This window comes from Vigna umbellata, chromosome 5, assembly GCF_029865625.1.
Source record: "Vigna umbellata cultivar VRB3 chromosome 5, Vumbellata_1.0, whole genome shotgun sequence".
Taxonomy (NCBI): Eukaryota; Viridiplantae; Streptophyta; class Magnoliopsida; order Fabales; family Fabaceae; genus Vigna; species Vigna umbellata.
The window spans coordinates 5,045,804-5,060,166 of record NC_142169.1 but is presented as its reverse complement, the minus strand read 5'-3'; the positions used below and the strand labels follow the sequence as shown (position 1 = coordinate 5,060,166).

Genomic DNA, 14,363 nt, shown 5'->3' with positions numbered 1-14,363 from the left:
TGCACTCAAGAAAGCAAACACAAAGAGATTTGGCAAGCCTCTAATATCAACACTAAAGCACATACGCATGTTCAAATCAAAAGGTCTTTTCATGGTTGTAATGAGGCCAAGGACAAGGGAGGATATATCTGGATAAGAAGCTACAAACCATAAGGAATAGAGGAGCAATGGGGAACAAGTGTAAACACATTCAAACACACCCACAACCTCTAATTCCATCCTCTTCTTGACTCCATTATTCACAATTTTTTTTTTCATTTTTTACTGTTTTTCTGCTCTCTCTTTTTTTCCATCCTGTCTCTTTTCTTTACTTCAAGAGACAAGATACACCACATATTTACAAAAACACAATAAGAAGATGACTCACTAGCCAATTCCTCTGAAACTCCCAAGAGACCACACTTATTCCCAAAACAATTCCAAAGCTCCAAAATTCCCTAAGGTTAAGGTAATAATGGTTTTTTCACTTAGGGCTAGTGTATGGCTTCAAAACAAAGAAACGGGGGAAAGTATAGGCTCAAAAGGGGTTATCAAAGGATCAAAACAAGGTAAGCTTATTTGGCTAAAGAGGCTCAAGAACAAAATGCCTTTATCACTTTCAAACATGTGTATCAATCAAGAATCATCAAAAAGAGTCAAGCCAAGACATATGTGCAAGCAATCAAGAGACATATCACACAAGAAAGATCATCAAATGGCTCAAATCTCACAGGTAATATGGTCATCATCAATCCAACTCTCAAACATCATGATCATCTTCCAAGCATAGAAAAGTAAGGAATCCAACAAATCAGAGTATCAATGAAGTGAAGGAAAACTGACAACCTAATCACAATCCAGAATTCATGAAAAGCATGCAAAACTGTACACAAGACACAACAAACTACATAAAAACCGAAACATGAACAAAGAATCAACCTCCCCTAATAAACCACACTTAAACGACACAATGTCCTCAGTGTGTCACAATCAGCAGATCAAACAATCAGAACAGTCATCAGATATCGACAAAGTGCAATAAAAGTGAGCAGGGAAGGAGAAAAGAAACTCCCTGAGTCAGATGGGAGGGTAGGTGGGGTGGACCAAAGACGTCTCCTCCACCACTACATCCAACAAAGAAGGATTGCTGAGGAAAGGCTTCAGTCTGTGCCCGTTCACCTTGAAGCTTTTAGCTGTAGATGGACCTTGGATCTCTACTGCACCATAAGGATAAACATTAGTCACAACAAAAGGTCCAGTCCACATTGATCTCAACTTACCACCCATGAGGCCGAGTCTAGAGTTATACAACAAAACCTGTTGGCCAACCTCGAAGTCCTTCCTAACAATGGAGCTATCATGGAACTTCTTTGTCCTTTCCTTGTAGAACTTCGAGTTCTCATAGGCCTCTAATCGGATCTCATCCAATTCATTCAATTGCAACTTTCTTTCCTCTCCAGCTTGGTCCATGGAGAAGTTGCAAGTCTTCACAGCCCAATATGCCCGATGCTCAATCTCAACTGGTAAATGACATGCCTTTCCAAAGACAACCCGATAGGGAGACATCCCAATGGGTGCTTTGTAGGCAGTCCTGTGGGTCCAAAGAGCATCGTCCAACCTATTACTCCAATCTTTCCTGTTGGGCTGGACAATCTTCTCCAAAATCCTCTTAATCTCCCTGTTGGAGATCTCAACCTGCCCATTTGTTTGGGGGTGGTAAGGTGTAGAAACTCTGTGCGTCACCCCATATTTCTTGAACAAAGCTTGCATGGATCTGTTGCAAAAATGGGTTCCCTGATCACTAACAATTGCTCTAGGCACTCCAAACCTGCAAAAGAGGTGAGATCTAACAAAATCTACAACAACCCGAGCATCATTAGTCCTGGTGGCTCTAGCTTCCACCCATTTTGAAACATAATCCACACCAAGGAGGATATAAGAGAAACCAAAAGAAACAGGAAAAGGACCCATGAAATCTATACCCCAAACATCAAACACCTCACAAAACAGCATAGGCTGTTGAGGCATCTCATGTCTCTGTGAAATTGATCCTCCTGCTCTCTGACAAGGCTCAGAAGTGCTGCAAATCCTCTCCGCATCTTTGAAGATGGAAGGCCAATAGAAACCACAGTCAAGCACCCTGCGAGCTGTTCTCTGTATCCCCAGATGACCACCAGGTGAGGAGGCATGACAAAACTGCAGGACCGAGTCAATCTCATGGTCCAGAATGCATCTCCTAGTAACCTGGTCACTGCACAACTTCCACAGATATGGGTCATCCCAAACATAATACTTAGCATCACTCTTAATTTTAGCAATCTGAGCACGTGATGCTAAGGGAGGAAAAACAGAAGCAACCAAATAATTTACAATGTGTGCAAACCAAGGAGTGGGGTGAGAATAAGAAATCATCAACAAACTCTCATCAGGAAAGTCATCCTGGATGGGCAACACATCAGCTTCATTCCCAGCTCTCTCAATCCGGCTGAGGTGGTATGCAACCAAATTCTGTGCTCCACTCCGGTCTTTAATCTGCAAGTCAAACTCCTGGAGCAGTAGCATCCACCTGCTCAATCTAGGCTTTGACTCAGCCTTTTTCAACAGAAACTTTAGAGTTGCATGGTCAGTATACACAATAACAGGTGCTCCAAGCAAATATGACCCAAACTTATCAAGGGCAAAAACAATTGCCAACAACTCTTTTTCAGTGGTGGTATAATTTGCTTGGGCGGCATCCAAAGTGCGTGAAGCATAGTAGATCACTCTCGGCAGCCACTAGTGGAAAAATGACTTTTTATAACGTACAAAAATGACATTTTATATCGTAGTTACTGGGGATATAGTTCTGGGCGATATAGTAAGTCTGCACATTTTATAACGTAGCAAAAATTTACGTTATAATATGTTCAACATATTATAACGTAGTTTCTGATGTACGTTATAATATGTGCAGTTTATTATAACAAATTCTGCATTTGTCCGTTATAATAGGTGGAAGATATTATAACGTAGAAAATTTTGTACGTTATAATATGTTATATATTATTACGTATATATTATTGTACGTTATAATATGTGATCAACATACCATATCATACATTGCTTAATACGTTATAATAAATGTTTTTAAAAAAAAAATTGATTATTAAATTTGACATCCAATGAAATTATAATAATATTCCTGTATTATCATCTCATCCAATCCATTTATAATAAATATAGCTTTAAATAAACAAATTTATTGAAACTAACAAAATAGAATTCATTTCAAATATTAAATAATCTAATATTTAATACATCATTTATACATGAAACTATATATTAAATCCAAAATATTACATTAATGTACATACACTATTTAAGTGTAGCCAAGTTTCTACTAACACTTAAAATAAAAGAAGCCCAGTTCCTTCTAATTTCTTCCATGTCTGCAGCTTCCATGGGAGATGAATCATTAAAGATCTACAAATAAAATAATAGAGTTAAAACAATATTGTAATGAATAGTTGGATAAGATGCATATCTTTCTGTACTGAAGGTACGAAAAGTTTGCCAGTGATCTTTGCAATATCTGCAAAATGTGCTCATATAAAGGCCAACTAACTCTTAAATTAAAGTATAAATTTTGTCCTTTTCAACCCGTACACTAGATTTTATTAGAGTTCAATCACTGTTTTATCAATTTTGGTCCTGATTCTGTTATCTGTAGCATAGATGCACTCATACCACTTGTGATGACTAATCTGCAGTAATGTAATCAGCAATGGGTGTCTATATCACCCTACGATTCTGATGCATGGAAACCTGGATTTGGTATACTAAGGCAAAGCAACAGAACCTTAAGAAAATAAGGAAAAGTAAGAAAAATGGCTAAAACGAAGCATTGGTTTTTCAGAATTTATAGGGAGTTATAACATCACTAGTGATAAATTATGACTTACAAACGCAAAATATATTGAATTGCTTTTTCATGTTATTTTTTCTTGTGCAATCCCATTCTTTTCAATCTAAAAAGGATGTAGTATTTGTGAGGATAAGCCAATGACTTTGGGTATGTATTGAATTTCCTCATTCAAGTGAATTTGATATGAGGCTTACGTTCTTTGTCCTTTTGTGCAGGCACTTTTGCATGCTTCTGTTGCTTGCAACCGTAAGCTTGTTGTGGACTGGGTTCTAAAACATAGTCTATCACAGCGACGTTTCCCTTCTATTATTTACACATCTAATAGAACTTAAAAATCATCTTTTGTTTTTTATACTAAACCAGCAACAGGAAAATTTACTTAGCATTTCTAATTCATTCCCTTCTCCACACAAAGTAGCTTGCCCTCGAAAGTAACTTCACAGTATTCCAATTAGTTATTTATTGCATTCTTAGTTACTTCATTGACAGAAGATCCAGCAGAAGATATCATGTTCCAGAGCAGAATTTGAATATAGATCAATGGCTTTAGACACTTGTAAACTTGTATGAATTAAACAACTCCTTCAAGAATTATAAATTTGTGATTTAAGAAGGTGAAATTGTACTATAGGCAGCCCTTAATATCACCTCCAATCCAGTATGTATATATAAAACACTTTCAAAAGAGGAAGATTTTTCAAATAATCTTGGCTTCACAACCAAATTAATCCCCCTTTTGAGTTGTTGAAGCCATTTAGTTAACATTAGCACTCCATCTAGGATCTCAAACAACAAAAGAAACAAACAAACATAGTGAAGTAAGAAAAGTAGACAAACAACCTAAAGTCCAGATTATTGACTAGATCAGCACAGATTAATAGACAAGCATCAACCCTCTTACTTTCTCTCTTTTGCAAATAATATTATCAAGTAAATAATGGTGAGTTTCGTTCCCAATCTGAAAGTGAAAGACCAGAAATGTGTCCTATATTATATGAGCAGTGAAGTTGTAGAAGTTGTAGAAAAACGTTGACAAAAGAGCATTGAACTCACCTATTAAAAACTGTGTTAAATTTCAAAAAGGTCACAGATTTCTTGCAACAACAATGGCAGCATCAACAAGGTACACGTTTCTTCAAGTCTCGTAATGGCAGCATCAACAATGGCAGCATCTCAAATAGTAAGACCTGGATTTGTGAGAGAAGATGTGAAAGGTTCAATCCTTTACTAGGTGACCTGGATTTGTGAATAAAGTTGAATATATTGAAGCACAAATAGAAATTCTGATTTTATCTATATTGAAATATATAAAAAATCAAATAAATAAAAAAGAATTATGTGGGTAAAAGTATATTTTTACATAATAAAGAAGCTTATCATAACCAAGTTTATGCTCAAAGCAAAATCCAAGACTACCATACTTGAAGCCGACTTTTCATATAATAAATATTAGTTATAAGTAAATAATATGCAATCACTTTAGCTATCTTCATGAAAATAAAAGTATTCTTGGCGTATAAAAAATCATTCTACATGTGAAGGTTCTCCTGCTCCTGTAAAAGGAACTCTTCCATACACAATCTTATGCCACATTTATATATTAATAATCAAAGGCATATGACTTAGTATTATGCTTTGATGTAAAGGCAGCAAGAAAAATATACTTGAAGACTACTACTACTACTCAGTGTGCCCTGCAATAACACTCCCAACAGACTTTACTTCAAAGTATCATCACACAACCTATATATATATAGACTCCTCTGTTTTCCCATTCTTCTTCAAAGGAACAAATTCAAAGGAAAGCTCTGTGCAATTTGTTCCATTACTTTTGTGTATATTATAGGCACCATTGGTGTTAAACTAAACCACTGTCACATCTCACCTAACTTATCAAACACATTAGTTATTAAATTAATCACAGAGAATTTTGTGAAAGCACACACATACGAAAAGAAGTTTTCCTGATAAATTTAATCTAAAGGGAGCAAAAGAAATCTCTAGAGTCATATATGAATAAAAAAAGGCTAAAATAAACTGAAATAAAAATCTTACATTAACCAAGTTGAAGCAATAAAAATGGCAAAGGTGTGGAAATCACTGAACAACTTGATTGTCTTCCTGTAGAGAACAAAGCATAAAATTTAAATTAGAACTGAAATATCATCTCACATTATAAGTCACAACAAATACAAACTGAAAAAATCAGCTTCCCATGGGATTGAGGATGCTATAGTAATATCGTGCATATGTATCTAAGCAGTCTACTATACAACCCTTTTTGTCTGAAATAGTTATTTGAAAGGAACCATCAATTATTTTGATAACAAAAATCTTAGTTACTATATCAACTTAGAAACTAACTTACTATAGTATTTTTTATTTTATCAACTAGCTTAAAAAGAAGAAGAATTGTTTGATAATACAGTAATGATATATACCTTATCTATTGGAATCTTAAACATCTTACCTAACTCTTCTTTTAATCTTGCTTTAATATATTATTAAGCTTAAACACAATTATTACTCTTAAATTAATATTACACACTTACGTTAGTGGATGAAACACAGGTACAATGTATATATTTGACGAATATTCGTAAGGTGTGGAGGGATATGGACATGATAACATCATGTTGAAGAGCTAATTGACCCAAATCTGATTTAATTGGAGAGTGTTGTAGGAAAGGGGATGAAAGTAAAGGTGGAGAGACAACAGCTTAATATATCCAAGCATATGCCAATGCAGTGGTTGTAAGTTCAGATTTGTGAAAGCTACACATTGAGTTGCTTTGCTGTGTTTCCTACATTAAACGTACATAGCTTCGTCTCAACTTTAATGTCCCCTCAACTATGAAGAATAAATAGCTAAGTAGGAAAAGAAAGAAAGAACTTATACTCCAACAACAGTAGAAAACCTTTTTATTTTTATTTCAAAGTAATATTTCCCACTTCCTTTCATTTCTTCATAAAAGTAGAAATCTCTTTATTTATTTCTCAAACTTTTCTTTTATTAATTTTTTTTTGTATCTTGGTTTTTTTCAATAATTATATTTTCTTCGATTTTTCTTGATACAAACTGCTCACATCCTTCTCCAGAGACAACCTTTCTTGAACAAATTATTATGTCAAATTGTTCTAAGGTTTAAGAAAATCGTGAAGACAAAGCTCATCAAATAAAAATACGTACAAATTATTATAACAGTAAATGGAGAGTGTATAAAATTTAATACAAATCAATATGGAGTGAGCAAATTGATTTAAGCATGGGCAGTTGAGAGAAAGAGTAGCAGAGATAATGGAAGAATACAGTTCAACATTACTATGCCCAATACACACGAGACTTAAAACACGATTTTTTGTTCTTCAAGAATCCATGAAAACTAAATTAACAGGATAAAAGAGGGGAAAAGTGTTACAGAGAAGAATGTGAACTATAATTACCTTCAAAATTCTCCAATCCCCGCTGTGGATAAGGCTCCCTCCTCCACCTCTCTCTCGTGTTAACGCCGCTAATTTCTCCACCAAACGAAACACAATCCCCACCAATCTAAGAAATTAGTGAAATTAATAGAAGAAAAACATAACAAATTAGGGAAAAACATAAAACCTACTTGGTTAGACTTCAGAGAATTCGAGGAAGAGGCAGCGGAGCTACGTGAGCGGAAAGAGGCAGCGGAGCTGCGTGAGCGGAAAGAGGCAGCGGAGCTGCGTGAGCGGAAAGAGGCAGCGGAGCTGCGTGAGCGGAAAGAGGCAGCGGAGCTGCGTGAGCGGAAAGAGGCAGCGGAGCGTGAGAGGAATGAGAGTGAGAGGGAACGTGAAGAGAGGAATGAGACGAACGCAATGAGACTGAGAGAAAACGTAAAGAGAGAAATGAGACGAAGAGGAAGAGAGGAATGAGAGTGAGAGGGAACGTGAAAAGAGGAATGAGAGTGAGAGGGAGCGTGAAAAGAGGAACGAGAGTGAGAGGGATCCTCAGATATTATAACTGATTTCTAAAAGTCCGTTATAATACATCAATAATAGATTTTCAACTTATTTACAAGTTTGCCACCGTTTTTCATATTATAACTGATTTTCAGAACTACGTTATAATATGTCTTAAACTTATTTACAAATTTGCCACCGCGTCTCATATTATAACTGATTTAAAAAACTACGTTATAATATCTCCCTATTATGATGGATAATTTTTGTCCGTTATAATAGGTTTGTTATAAAATGTCATTTTTCTACTAGTGAGCTTGTCAATTTTCTGTGACAAGACAGCCCCCAATGCATAATTAGACGCATCACACATGAGCTCAAATGGGGCTATCCAATCTGGTGCCTGAATGATAGGGGTGGTGGTCAAAGCTTCCTTCAGGCAATCAAACGCCTGCTTGCACCTGTCATCAAAAGCAAAGTCAATATCCTTCTACAGCAGTCTGAACAAGGGGAGCGCCTTCTTGCTGAAATCTTTGATGAAGCGCCTGTAGAAACTGCATGTCCAAGGAAAGATCGCACCTCTCGCACGCAAGAGGGGTAAGGCAACTGCAAAATCACAGATATCTTAGCAGGGTCTACCTCTATTCCCTTTTCAGAAATGATATGCCCTAGAACCAAACCTTGTTCAACCATGAAGTGACATTTCTCAAAATTGAGAACAAGGTTTGTTTCTATGCATCTTTTCAAAACTTTTTCCAGACTGTCTAAACATGCATCAAAAGAGGATCCATACACAGTAAAATCATCCATAAACACCTCTATGCAACTCTCAAGAAAGTCGCTAAAAATGCTAAGCATGCACCATTGGAAGGTACTAGGGGCGTTGCATAGACCAAAGGGCATCCTCCTATAGGCAAAAGTGCCAAAGGCGCAGGTGAATGTGGTTTTCTCTTGATCCTTAGGTACAATATTTATTTTAAAGTAACCAGAAAAACCATCAAGAAAACAATAATGAGATTTACCTTCCAGGCGCTCCAGCATCTGATCAATGAATGGCAAGGGAAAATGATCTTTCCTGGTTGCCTGGTTGAGCCTCCTATAGTCAATGCAGACTCTCCAGCTGTTCTGCACTCTAGTTGGGATAAGCTCATCCCTCTCATTCTTCACCACAGTGAGGCCAGTTTTCTTGGGCACAACATGGATGGGGCTCACCCACTGATTGTCTGAAATAGGGTAGATGATCCCAGCTTGCAAAAGCTTGGTCACCTCCTTCTTGATGACGTCCATGATCACGGGGTTTTGCCTTCTTTGTGGCTATCTCACTGGCTTTGTGATAACAGTTGAAAAACTGTTATTTTCATGATTGAAATTGATACTAAATGCAACCTTTAACACTTAGAAACTAGCTTGAAATCATGCTTTTATTCATATTTTCATAAATAAGAGAGCTGGACAGGTTTATGCTTGATTTCAGTGTTTTTGTGTAGGTTTTAAGGTGAATTTGGTGAAAGAAGTGAAGAAGGAGAGAGATGAAATCAGAAAAGACATCAAAAAGTGCAAAAGGAGAAGCCGCAACTGCCGCTCAGCGGCAGTTTACCGCTGAGCGGCACTCAGAAGCTCACGGGGGATCCGCTGAGGGGCAAAATGGCCGCTGAGGGGAAAAAACCAACTCACGCACTTACCGCTGAGCAGTACTTTTCCGCTGAGCGGCACACTTATGGGCTTGGGCCTAAATTTTCTGTAATTTTAGAATAGTATATAAGCTTTAGGACGTCCTAGGGTTTGTATCTTTGGCAGAAACGAAGCAAACACTCTCTCTTCCACCCCTTTGAAGGAGGATCTGGGATGCTCAGGCTACCTCTTCACCTTTCTAGGGTTTTATCTTTCATTCTTTCATTATTATTCATCTAGTTTCACCATATGGTGAACTAAACCTTGTATTGTTGTTGGGGAATCAATGTAGTCTTGTGAAACTCTCATATATGAAATTTGTGTTTAAACATCTTATTTGAGATACATGCTTTCTTTGATCATTAGTTAGGGTTTTTCCTCTTTGCTCAATGCTTGCTTTGTTTAACTCATTCAATGCATGATTATTGATTTTGTCGGTATGGGAACGTACGGGGAAGTCTAGATCCGGGGAATTTCTCCCAATAGTATATTGGTTGCCGTTAAGCTCCTGTGCTAAAAGAACTAATTATTAGGAATGTTAGGAATCGTATGAACTCGTAATTGGGGATAGGCCTTCTTGCAAGGTAATTTAGAGAGTGGCATTAACAATGATGAAAAGAATGTTGAATTCCTAAAGTATATGAGAGTGGATAAGATGAAATTGATAACCCCAACAACATACTCATCCATATATTCCATTGAAGTGTTTGTATTTTGTTTTAGCCATTGATCACATTCATGCATACATGTTTATTTTCTGTTTTGCATATTAAACTTCACTTATTTTGTTCTTAAGTCTTAAATAATCAACAAATCACATAACTAAACTAGGCCGTGAGTCCTTTGGGAGAACGATACTTGGTCTTACCGAGTTTATTACTTGAAACGATTCGGTCACACTTGCCGATTGTTCAACAAGTTTGTGGTGCCGTTTTTTCGGTGTTCATAAATTTGTCATCAAGTTTTTGGCGCCGTTGTCGGGGACTCGTGGTTTAACTAGTTAATTTGTGTGATTATTGATTACCTTTGACTTTAATTTTGAATTTCTGTTTTTATTTTTCTGTTTTTATTTTTTCTGTTTTTATTTTTTTGTATTTTATTTTATTTTATTTTATTTTATTTTATTCTCTGAATCTTATATCTTCTCCTATATCTTTTTGTGCTAACCAAATATTCTAGGGTTTTGTGTTCTTGTGTATGCAGGAGACAATTCGAACTAGGAGCAAGATAACTGCAAAACCTCTTCTTGAAGGTTTAGATGAGAGTAGACGGAGGAGAAGAATCCGAACATCTAGAGAACTTTTCCCTCCTCCGGAAACTCTGTTGCAACCATTACCACAAGGTTCTGACCATAGCACAGAAAATATGGAGAACAATAATATCAGAAGAACTCTTGCTGATTACACCAATACAGCTGGACCTCAGCACTTTAACAGTATAGCTAGACCTAGAGTCAATGCAGCTAACATGGAGGTCAAACCAGCATTGATCCAACTAGTGAAGAGCAATCAATTCAATGGGTTATCTCAAGAAAGCCCATATGAGCACCTCACTACATTTAATGAGATCTGCAACACAGTGAAAATCAATGGGGTGCCAGATGAAGCGATCAAACTTAGCTTGTTTCCTTTCTCATTAGGAGGCAATGCTAAGCTTTGGTTAAATTCTTTTCCAGAAGGAAGTTTCACAGAGTGGGAAGTAGTGGTAACCAAGTTTCTAAATAAATACTTCCCACAATCAAAGGTGAACAAAGGCAAGCAAGAGATTTCTTCATTCAGGTAGGGCATGGAAGAATCACTGGGTCATGCATGGGATAGATACAAAAGCTTGCTACTAAAAACACCCACGCATGGATTCGATGAAGTGGAAGTAGTCCTTACCTTCCTTGGAGGTCTTGGTTCACAAACCAAGATGATGCTAGATGCCTCAGCAGGAGGAAACATTAAATGGAAAACTCTAGAGGAAGCAACAGAAATTATTGAAAATATGGCTACTAGTGATAATGAGCTCCACAGTGAAAGAGGAGCTCCTATGCAACAGAAAGGAGTTCTACAATTACAGACACATGATGCCTTGCTAGCACAAAATAAAATTCTAACTCAACAGTTGGAGACTCTTACTAAAACACTTGCACAATTGCCTAAAGAGTTGAAAACTGCTGCACAGGTACAATCTCAGTTGTGTGAATTATGTGGAGGCGACCATATCAATGGTCAATGTGCCTTTCCAGCAGAAATCGTGGAGGATGTGAATTACATGACCAATCAATACCATCAAGGGAACTACAATCAAGGGTGGAAACCACACCCAAGCATTGGTCAAGGGCAAAGTGGGCAAGCTGGTCAATTTAATAAGCAGCAGCAGCAACCCACCTTATGGCAGCAGATTTCTATGCTTAATGAAAGGTCCATGAGGATGGAAGACACTCTTAATAATTTCATACATAAAACTGAGTCTACCCAAAAGAGCACTGAAGCTGCTATCAAGAATTTGGAGATTCAGATGGGGCAAATCACCAAGCAGGTGGAAGAAAGGCCAAATAGAAATTTTGGGGCTAATACTGAGGTTAACCCCAGAGAAGAATGCAAGGTGGTAGAGAGTGCTAAAAATGAGATAGTTGATTTAGACAAAGGAGAAAAAGAAGAGAAAAGAGAAATAGAGAGCAAAAATACTTCTCCTTTTCCAATACATCAAGGGAAACAACTGGATTTCACAGAACTATTCAAGATGGTGGATAATGATACACCTTGGGAGCAGATTCTACAACAAATTACGGTTTACACTAAATCGGATGAAGACGTCTCTACAAAGAAAAGACGTAGAGATGATGAGGCAAAGAAGTGTAAAACTGTTAAAAGGGAGCCATTCCCTCCAAAAGCAACAGATCCAGGAGGCTTTTCTATCCCTTGTACCATAGGGAAGAAAAGGATTAAAAAAGCTCTTCTTGATTTAGGTTCAAGTGTTAACTTGATACCTTACTCTTTACTGGAGCAAATCGGCGATGTTAATATTAAACCTGTAAAGGTTAATTTAGTAATGGCCGATGGATCTTCAAAGGAACCATGTGGGATTGCAGAGGACATCATAGTTTGTGTTGGCAAACTCCAGTTCTTGGCAGACTTTGTGGTGATGAAGATGGAGACAGAAAAGATACCTATCATTCTTGGAAGACCGTTTATGAAAACGGCCAAAGCTATCATTGATGTAAACGAAGGTATAGTGGTGCTCCAGGACCGAGAGGAGAAAGTTGTTGTAGATGTCTTTAAAGATGAGACGCAAACACAGGAGGAAGAAGCTAGTTATAAAGCTGCATTTCAAGATGCACACATGACTAGGCGTAAAGATGAAAAGCCCAAGGTTACAGGTAACCATTGTTTGTTGTTTCAGGTGCATAAAGGAGAAAAGATTGGAAGAGGAGGACAAGTTCCTGATGACTGGAATAAAGGAAGACCCCAACTTGGTACACCTGTGAGAATCAAAAACAAGTTGTGGGTTGTGAAAGGCTATAAAGAGAAGGAGATGATAGAGATAAAGTCTCCACATTCTAGAAAAATCAAAGCAGTACACAAGAAACAACTGATGAGTTGGTAGGACAAGAACATCAACTATGAAGAAGGAATTTGAACTTTACTGGGTCAAGCTAATGACGTTAAAAGAGCGCTTGCTGGGAGGCAACCCAGTGGTTTAAAAACTTTTGATTTTGTTTTGTAACTTTTAATTTGTGGACATTATTTGTGTAAATACTTTGTTGGATATAGCATCTACTGAAGGATGCTAGGTGGTTAAGTATCTACTGAAGGATACTAAGTTTGTAACACCTACTGATGGGTGTTGGTGAGAAAATTTTGCACCTACTGATGGGTGTTGGTAAGATTGTAACACCTACTGATGGGTGTTGGTGGATTTTGGGTCAGGCTCGTGACGTTAAACAAGCGCTACCTGGGAGGCAACCCAATTGATTGAATGTTTCTGTTTGTTTCATTGTAGTAGTATAATAGGGTTGTGCATAAGTAACCTGAGGATTGAATTGCAGGGAACCAGTGAGGGGCATGTTTAGGAGGCACGTAGGTTAAGAAAAGAAGGAGAAGAGCACTTCACGAAAGTGTCGCTGAGCGGTACTATCGCAAAGTGGGCTTTAGTTTCCCCTTAGCAGGACCCGAGCCCATTAGGGTATTTTTATACCCTAAGCTGCGCATAAGCTTCTATTTTCAAGCTCTTCTCCGCACAAACACTCCCACATACCTTTTCCAAGGTTCTCCACATCTTTAACCTCTTCTCTTTTGAAAAATTTCTCTTCCACTCACTTTCTCACTAGTGTTTCATCTAAGTTTGGGGTTGGAAGAGAGCATCTTAGCTTGGAAGCATTCTCATTGCATCTAGTATCTCCACCCAAGTAAGTAAAAGCATTTTGTTCATTCTAGGGTTCTTGATTTTGAATGTGATTGTCAAAGCATGAATATTTAGGGGTTTTGATTTCTATGCATGATTTGATGATATAATTGATGTTTGAACCGATTAAACTGCATGATTTTGATCTGGAAAACTGAAAATTGCATTTTGGTGGAGTTAGGACAACTTAAAAAGAGGTTTTTCAAAACTCTGCAGAGTTACCGCTCAGGGGTAAATTGCCACTGAGCGGCACTCTGCCAGACCTGAAATTTGTGAAAATTTGTGTTCTGGAATGTGGCATTGGTGGTGCTGAGGGGTAATTCTGACCCTCAGCGGTGGTTTAGCTTCGAAAGGAGTTGTATTCTGTGTTTTACTAATGATTAACATCATGTTCTGTAGTTTTGTATCTGTGTTTGATTGTAGGAATGACATCTTCTTCAGGAAAAAGATTGAAAACCATGGCAACCAAGAGAAAGGAAAAGGAACCAGAACA

The 14,363-nt window shown here is 37.4% G+C and overlaps 1 pseudogene; it reads right to left on the bottom strand.

Annotated features, from left to right (window-relative positions):
* Positions 1–699: 699 nt before the first annotated feature.
* The window catches only part of LOC148197571 (uncharacterized), a 44,128-nt pseudogene continuing 30,464 nt past the window's right edge, over positions 700–14,363 (bottom strand).